Here is a 9,103-nt window from a genome sequence, read left to right as displayed (position 1 = left end):
ATAAGTAAGGAAGTGTGAGCTTGATGCAAATGGCAAAAAGATCTTCTTCTGCTTTCTATGATTTTGTGGAGAGGGATGAGGAGTTAGTGGAGAGAAACGGGGAAAATGTTATTTCTTTTTTTCTTTTTTCTTTTTTTTTTTTATAATTATTTTTATTTGTTTATATCTTGATTTATTTCATTACTTATGATTTTATTTATTTATATCTTTATTTATTTCATTACTTATGATTTTATTTATTTATTTATTTATTATTATTATTATTATTATTTGGGTTATTACACTAAGTCACGGCCTAGCCAATCTACGTTTTCACCCTAGACTTGAGGCGAGCGTACTTCTCATTCTCTGTAGGGAGGGATAACACATTCATTCATCTGAAGCTTATGTACAACTAATCATGCACACAATCACACTTGTTCAACGAGGTGAAAACATCTATCAAGCATTCAAAGCGCAAATACATGATATCCTGTCCACCGTCATAACATGATTACATACTAGTAGTAGAAAAGTATATCAGTATGGTATACAGGGTACGTTCCATAAAATTCCAACCGCTAACAAGTCCACTTTCATATTTAGACAGCTTACCTAGGCACAAATTATTCCAAAACTAGCTACCTACGATTAATTTTACTAACATGCATGCATAATTAAGCGAATTCTACTGGTACTACTTCCTAAATTTTCGTGTGGCTACTTACAGGTTTGTTATGTGCCTTCTCAAGTACGATTACTGGCCCAAAAAGTTTCCAAAAAGTTTGGAAAACTCCTAGAGGAACCTAATTCAAGCAAATATAGAATTAGTATTGAAATTGAGGTGAAAAACAGGTAAACGGAGGTCAAATGGCTAAAGAAGGTCCACTCACGCACGCTCAAGCACTTCTCACTCGCCAAAAAGGATTCACTACATGTGTGTATCACGTGCTAGGCAAAGCTACAGTCGGGGGATGGGGGTTGATGAACGGGTCAGGTCGGTTCGCGAGCGCGTGGGTCAGATTGGGTCGTAGAAGATGGATCGGGTCATGCACAATTTGGGTTGGGTCTCGACTACGCATTCCGTGGGATGGCTGACACATTGTTCCAGCCACCTTGTGGCATGTTTCATCTTTTCATTGGTACATGTCTGTAACACCTGCTCATCGACAATGTGATTCACAAGAGTTATTACTCACGTAGATGATAAATTCTGACAACCCATCATAAGTTTCAAAACTTTTTCATATATATCATGTAAAACCAGCACCATTTAAAACTTAAAAGAACCAACTTAAATTTTAAACAACGAAAGCATAAATACACAATAGGACCCAGTCATGGATTCCCAATAGTTTCTAGCCCGCTGATCTCGTCCTTCGTTGGCTTGCACCATCTAAATTTAGAAAGAAAAGTTAAAATAATTTTGATGAGTAATTAAATTACCGCGTAAGTAGCTAACTTATCTTTCATGAGTTATAACTAATATTTCCAGGTGTTTTTAAGTTTGAGTCGCCGTTGACTCATAGTTTCTCTTACTAGGGTCATCTGTTCGTTAATGAGGTATCTCAGCTAACTCCAGCTTAGGTTACCGACTCTCTCTATATGCTTATCTAGAATTTGCGGGACTCGTATGTAAGACTCGCTCTTAGTCAAATACGGCCTGTCTACTAATTTCTCTGACGGCCTATAAATCTCATATACCAACAGTCAGGAGTACTCATTCTCTCTGACTTAGCACACAGCGCGTTGGTCGCGAACTCCGTGGGAATTAGTAGACTACAATACTCATATAAATAGGCCATGGCTCAACAATCTATAAGCAGATCTTAGAGTCATAATCTTTCCATTAACATGCTTAACATACTCACATCTGATGCATGCTTTCATGCGTTTATAATGTTCGACATGTTAAGGATAGTTGACTGTTCATTATAAGGCGTTAAGGATAATTGACCGTTCATTATAAGGCAAATATCTATATTTGTCTTACATTACGGGTTACCATATTTGCCCTTTTATTAAAGGTAAATATATTGTATTCATTTATTATTCTTTCCTTTTATTGCTATTTCCATATTATTTGTAATTTACCATATTTCTGTATTCTGTAAATGATTATAAATAAGAGAACTCTCACCCCCCATTTAGGTGTGGTGGATTTAGCAAACATTAACATGGTATCAGAGCCCTTTCAGTTTAACAACCCTGATCCTTTCTTCTCTATGGCTTCCGAATCTTCTTATCATCTTCTTCCTTTCAATACTCCAATTCATATGATCACCATCAAACTTTCTTCCTCCAATTATCTTCTTTGGAAAAGCCAACTTCTCCCTCTCCTTGAGAGTCAAGACATGCTGGGCTATGTCGATGGAACTATGATTCCACCACCTCGCTTTGAACCAGAAACCTCCTCAACTCTCAACCCCAAATATTTGGCATGGAGAGCAGCCGATCAATGACTTCTCTGTCTCCTGCTCTCCTCTCTCACTGAGGAAGTCATGGCTGTTGTCGTTGGTCTCTCTACTGCACGTGATGTTTGGCTTGCGTTGGAAACTATGTTCAGCCATCAGTTGAAAGCTCGTGAACTGAGACTCAAGGATAACTTGCAGTTGATGAAACGTGGTACCAAACCTGTTGTTGAGTATGCCCGTGCTTTCAAAAAAAAAAATTGTGACCAACTTCATGCCATTGGCAGACCCGTCGAGGACATTGATAAAGTGCACTGGTTCCTTTGTGGACTTGGCACCGAATTTTCAGCTTTTTCTACTGCTCAGATGGCTCTCACCCCTATCCCCTGTTTTGCAGATTTAGTCTCTAAAGCTGAGAGTTTTGAGTTGTTCCAGCGCTCCCTTGAGTTCTCTGACTCCACTTCTACAGCATCTACATCCACTAATCGTGGTCGCACCCATGGAAGCCACCCTGCTTCCTTTACCAACCAGCGAGGTCGTTCTTATTCTCACAAAAATAACTCTTCTAGTCGAGGATGAACCCACTCAAGTCAGGGTCGTCGACCACCTCACTGCCAAATATGCCGCAAAGAGGGCCATTATGCTGACCGCTGCAACCAACGGTATGTTCGACATGATTCTTCTCATGCTCACCTTGCTGAAGCCTTTAACACGTCATGTTCTATTGCTGGACCCGATGCTGCTGATTGGTTTCTGGACACTGGAGCTTCGGCCCATATGACTGCCGACCCATCTATTCTGGATCAGTCTAAAAATTACACGGGTAAGGACTCTGTGATTGTAGGAAACGGTGCATCCCTACCCATTACCTACACCGGTACTCTTTCTCCTGTTCCAAATATTCACTTATTAGATGTCTTGGTTGTCCCTCACCTCACTAAAAATCTTCTTTCCATAAGTAAATTAACGTCTGATTTTCCTCTCTCCGTTACATTTACTAATAATCTTATTACTATCCAGAATCGTCAAACAGGAAGGGTGGTGGCAACCGGTAAAAGAGATGGAGGGCTATATGTGCTGGAGCGCGGCAATTCTGCTTTTATTTCAACCCTTAGAAACAAATCTTTACGTGCTTCATATGATTTATGGCATGCTCGTCTAGGTCATGTGAATCATTCTGTTATTTCTTTTTTAAATAGAAAAGCTCATCTTTCTCTTACGTCTTTATTGCCTTCTCCATCATTATGTAATACTTGTCAGCTTGCGAAAAGTCATCGATTGCCTTATTCCCGCAATGAACGTAGGTCGTCTCATGTGTTAGATCTTATTCATTGTGATCTTTGGGGTCCTTCTCCCGTCAAATCAAATTCGGGTTTTCTTTATTATGTTATTTTTATTGATGATTATTCTCGATTCACTTGGTTTTACCCTTTAAAATTTAAATCTGATTTTTTTGATATTTTTCTTCAATTTCAAAAATTTGTGGAAAATCAATATTCTTCTCGTATTAAGGTATTTCAAAGCGATGGTGGTACCGAATTTACTAGTACTTGTTTCAAAACTCATTTACGTAATTCTGGCATCCACCATCAACTCTCTTGTCCATATACACATGCTCAAAATGGTCGTGCTGAGAGAAAACATCGTCATGTGACTGAGACTGGCTTGGCCCTTCTCTTTCACTCTCATCTTTCTCCTCGTTTTTGGGTTGACGCCTTTAGCACTGCAGCTTATATTATCAACCAGTTGCCTACTCCACTTCTTGGAGGTAAGTCACCCTTTGAACTCCTTTATGGCTACACTCCACATTATGATAATTTTCATCCCTTTGGTTGTCGTGTTTATCCTTATTTACGTGATTATATGCCTAACAAGCTTTCTCCCCGCAGCATTCCTTGTATTTTTTTGGGTTATAGTCCTGCTCATAAAGGGTTCCGCTGTCTTGATCCCGCCACCACTAAGCTATATATCACCTGTCATGCTCAATTTGATGAAACTCACTTTCCTACTATCCCTAGCTCTCAGGCCCAACCTCTTTCCTCTATTCCTATTTCAAATTTCTTGGAACCACATCTTCATCATATTGATTCACCTCCCCCCTACCACTTCATCACCGCACATTCTTCGATCCAGTTCATCCACGTGTGATATTTGTTCTGACCTTGTAGATGAGTCTGTGCAGGTTGATACTTCTCTTGCAGGTTCCACTTTGCCACCCTCGACTTCTAATTTGACCTCTATTGAACCTCCTGTTGATTTCTCTTCTTTGGGCACTCATCCTATGATCACACGAGCCAAAGCTGGTATATTCAAGACTCGTCATCCAGCAAATCTTGGTATTTTGGGCTCATCTGGACTTCTTTCTGCTTTTCTTGTATCCACTGAGTCAAAAAGATTCAAATCTGCGGCTAAGAATCCTGCTTGGGTGGCTGCCATGGATGAAGAAATTCGAGCGTTACAACAAAATGATACTTGGAATTTGGTTCCTCACCCGGCCAACACCAACATCGTGGGCTCTAAATGGGTGATTCGTATTAAATATTTTTCTGATGGATCCGTTGAGCGTTTCAAGGCTCGTCTTGTTGCCAAAGGTTATACTCAGGTTCTTGGTCTTGACTACACTGACACTTTCAGTCCGGTTGTCAAAGCTACCACTGTCCGTGTTGTGCTTTCTATTGCAGTCACAAATGAATGGCCTCTTCAACAACTTGATGTCAAGAATGCTTTTTCTCAATGGAACTCTTATTGAACGTGTTCATATGGAACAACCTCCTGGGTCTATTGATCCTCGATTTCCCACTCATGTTTGTCTATTAAAGAAAGCTCTTTATGGCTTAAAGCAAGCTCCTCGTGCTTGGTTTCAGCGTTTTAGCTCATTTCTTCTCACACTTGGGTTTTCTTGCAGTTGTGCTGACAGGTCTCTTTTTGTCTTTCATCAGCAATCTAACCTTATCTATTTGCTTCTTTATATTGATGACATTATTGTTACCGGCAACAACTCATCTCTTATTGACAGCTTTACTCGCAAGCTTCATTCTGAGTTTGCTACCAAAGATTTGGGTTCTCTCAGTTACTTTCTTGGTCTTGAAGCTTCACTCACTCCTGATGGTCTCTTTATTAGTCAGTTGAAATATGCTCAAGATATTCTTACTCGTGCTCAGTTGCTCGATAGCAAACCAGTTCACACTCCCATGGTTGTTTCTCAACACCTGACTGCTGAAGGTTCTCCTTTCTCTAATCCTACTCTCTACAGATCTCTTGTTGGCGCCCTTCAGTACTTGACTATTACGTGTCCAGATATTGCCTATGCTGTCAATTCTGTCAGTCAATTCTTGCATGCCCCTACTGCAGATCACTTTCTTGCTATCAAACGTATTCTTCGCTATGTCAGAGGAACACTCCACTTTGGTCTTACCTTTCGTCCATCCACTGTTCCTAGTACGCTAGTCGCTTATTCGGATGCTGACTGGGCTGGTTGTCCTGATACTCGTCGTTCTACATCCGGCTATTCTATTTATCTTGGTAACAATCTCATTTCTTGGAGTGCCAAAAAGCAACCTACTGTCTCATGCTCCAGCTGTGAATCTGAGTATCGTGCTCTTGCCACAACTGCTGCTGAACTTCTTTGGGTTACGCATCTTTTGCATGACCTCAAGGTCCATATTTCACAGCAGCCCTTACTCTTATGTGACAACAAAAGTGCTATTTTTTTTAGCTCTAATCCCATTTCTCACAAGCGGGCTAAACATGTTGAACTAGATTATCATTTCTTTTGAGAACTTGTTATCGCTGGCAAACTTCGCACACAATATGTACCCTCTCATCTCCAAGTTGCTGACATCTTCACAAAGAGTATTTCTCGACCTCTCTTTAAATTTTTCAGATCCAAGTTTCACGTTCGTTCAAATCCGATGCTCAGCATGCGGGGGGGTGTTAAGGATAGTTGACCATTCATTATAAGGCGTTAAGGATAGTTGACCGTTTATTATAAGGCAAATATCTATATTTGCCTTACATTATGGGTTACCATATTTGCCATTTTATTAAAGGCAAATATATTGTATTCATTTATTATTCTTTCCTTCGGTTGCTATTTCTATATTATTTGTAATTTACCATATTTCTGTATTCTGTAAATGATTATAAATAGAGAACTTTCACTCCTATTTAAGTGCGGTGGATTCAGCAAACATTCACAGACACATAGAACATTTTAGTAATCATTTATAAAATGCTTACATCACAGGTAAATAGTCACAATATACAAATAGACATTCCATATCATCAAAACACATTAACATGCTAAGCTCTTAATCATGTTAACAACATACTCACATATTTTATAACAAGTTAAGAACTAGTTTAAAGAACAATATGCTACTTACCTGGTTTCGAACTTCTTCTCCCTTGGATGTCCGTTTAATAAGGTATTTCAACACAATTCCTTCCAATTAGCCGTATATTTCACAATCTTCAAAATAAGTATAAAATAACATCTCACGCGCTTGCACACGCACGCACCAGTCCAACGCCCAGACGCACGCCGAGTTGCAGGTTCTCTACATGCCCCACGTGTCTCTCACGCGCTCGTCTTCAACCTCGCGTTTTTTGCAATTTTTCCCACTTTTCCATTAATACCCATTGTATCCCTAAGCCATGTCTTACTTCTACCATCCGAATTTCATCCCGATTTCTTATACAACGTTATAGATCTCTTTATTAGGAATCTAACGAGCCATATTTCATAACTTATTACGTGATATAGACCAAGATATCCGAATTTAAAGATTCGGTAATATGGGTTTTCTTACCTTCCAATAAACGCTTAAATCAACTTAAATCCGGAGCTTCAATGGCTGAAAATCTTCACAATCGTCTCTCCATCCTCAAATTTGCACGTTGTCACAACAAACGCCAAACAACCTTAAGGTTTATCAGAAAGCACGGATTAGAATATTATTCCTCTGTTTTCTTTCTTTTTTATTTTTTCCCTTTCCTTCAGTTCCTCGTTTTTATTCCCACAGCACAACTCTCTAACCCTTATAATTTTACTCCACAAACTCATACGACTCTTTCACCCCCAAACGCTCCCAGCTTTCTTTCTTTACCTCCTTAAGCCATCTATCAATTCCTTCTTTCTCCATGGCAGAGCTTCAAGCTGTTTTTTTTTTTTTTTTTTTTTGGTCTCTCTCTAATATCTATTAACTGATTTTGATTTTTGATTATTATCGTTAGTTTATTTAATCTTGTATTAACTTTAATTCATTTTATTTACTGTTTGTATTTCAATTTATGTCAGTTTAGGGAAGTTTTATTAGCGGTTAAGGGTAGTTATTAGCGGTTAGTGTGACTATTCTGTCTATATATGTATTGTATAACAAGTTGAATAATGAGAAAGTTGGTTTATTGCCTCCCTTTGTTGAGTGTTTTCTAACAATTATTACATTATATATATATATATATATATTTTTTTTTTTCTTTTTTGGATTATTACAGTGTCTCTCCCGTCGTCCACTGCCTTGTGTCCATGGTTGATTACTCCTACATACAATTTAGTTTTCAAATTCCGCTTCAACCTATTAACTTTATATTTTATTTCCAATCTGTAACTCGGAAATTACTCGATTATTTCATGAAAAAGCATAGATCTCTAATCCACCCATCCTGATAGGATTTTCTTGAACTTTTTAGACACACAATAATCATTAATAATTGAATTCAAACTTTTCTTACCAAAATTAGAAATCAAACTAGCAAGAATCCTTCTCTGGATCATCATAACCAAATATTAGGGCCTAAAAGCACCGGAAACCCTCCTATCTTGAAGCAAAATTGGAAAACAAAAGACGTGGGGACTAACCTTATGTTGTTGCTTGTTTCTTGACAAAATCAGATGATCCAACAACCCATACTCATTCTCCTTGATCCTTTGAGTAGATTTAGAGAGAAACGTTTGGCCAACTCGTCCTCCAAGTGGTAGCATTTTCTTTGTTATCTTCTTCTTCCTCCTACTACAAGACCCTAACTCTCCCTTCCTCTCTCTTCTTTCCTCCTTTCCTTTTTTTCTTCTTTTCTTTTCTTATTAGGTCAGCCATTCTCCAATGAGTTTGACACAAAATTTTCTCAATTTAATCTATATTTCTTAAAAAAAAAAATTAGGTTTCTCCCCGGCATCCCGAGCATTTTTCCCTTGTGCATTGATTTGAGATTCACTCTCTAAGATCCCTAACAAAACCTCAAAATTTTCAAAATTAAGGGCGTTTAAGTGAGAGCTATGTACGTGTTAGAGTCGAGTGTTACGTAAGCTTCAGGTTAACTCTTGATTTTCAAGTGATAAAGATGTTGCCTCAAGATAAGCTTTTGGTAGATTTTGATTTTCAAGTAATCACGATCAAGTAAGTTTACAACACACCCATATCAAAAATTTCAAAATTAAGGGCGTTTAAGTGAGAGCTATGTACGTGTTAGAGTCGAGTGTTACATAAGCTTAAGGTTAACTCTTGATTTTCAAGTGATAAGGATGTTGCCTCAAGATAAGCTTTTGGTGGCTTTTGATTTTCAAGTAATCACGATCAAGTAAGTTTACAACCCACCCATACCCTAAAGTAGCATTACTTACACAAAACTTAGATACTACTCAAGAAATATAAACCAAACACAAGAATCGAGAATACAAATTAAGGTCAATAACAAGAACTAAGAACCAAAGATAA

The 9,103-nt window shown here is 38.3% G+C and overlaps 1 long non-coding RNA gene across 1 annotated transcript; it reads right to left on the bottom strand.

Annotated features, from left to right (window-relative positions):
- Positions 1-460: 460 nt before the first annotated feature.
- LOC147791400 (uncharacterized) lies at positions 461-8,571 on the bottom strand. The gene is made up of 4 exons (XR_015422120.1): positions 8,251-8,571; positions 6,776-7,313; positions 873-1,138; positions 461-785 (listed from the first exon to the last, which is right to left on the bottom strand). It is a non-coding gene; the product is annotated as an uncharacterized LOC147791400 (long non-coding RNA).
- Between the last annotated feature and the right edge of the window lie 532 nt (positions 8,572-9,103).

This window comes from Cucurbita pepo, chromosome 8 (genome assembly GCF_057944985.1).
Source record: "Cucurbita pepo subsp. pepo isolate OVF chromosome 8, ASM5794498v1, whole genome shotgun sequence".
Taxonomy (NCBI): Eukaryota; Viridiplantae; Streptophyta; class Magnoliopsida; order Cucurbitales; family Cucurbitaceae; genus Cucurbita; species Cucurbita pepo.
The sequence above is the reverse complement of the archived record's forward strand: the minus strand, read 5'-3'. Positions and strand labels throughout refer to the sequence as shown.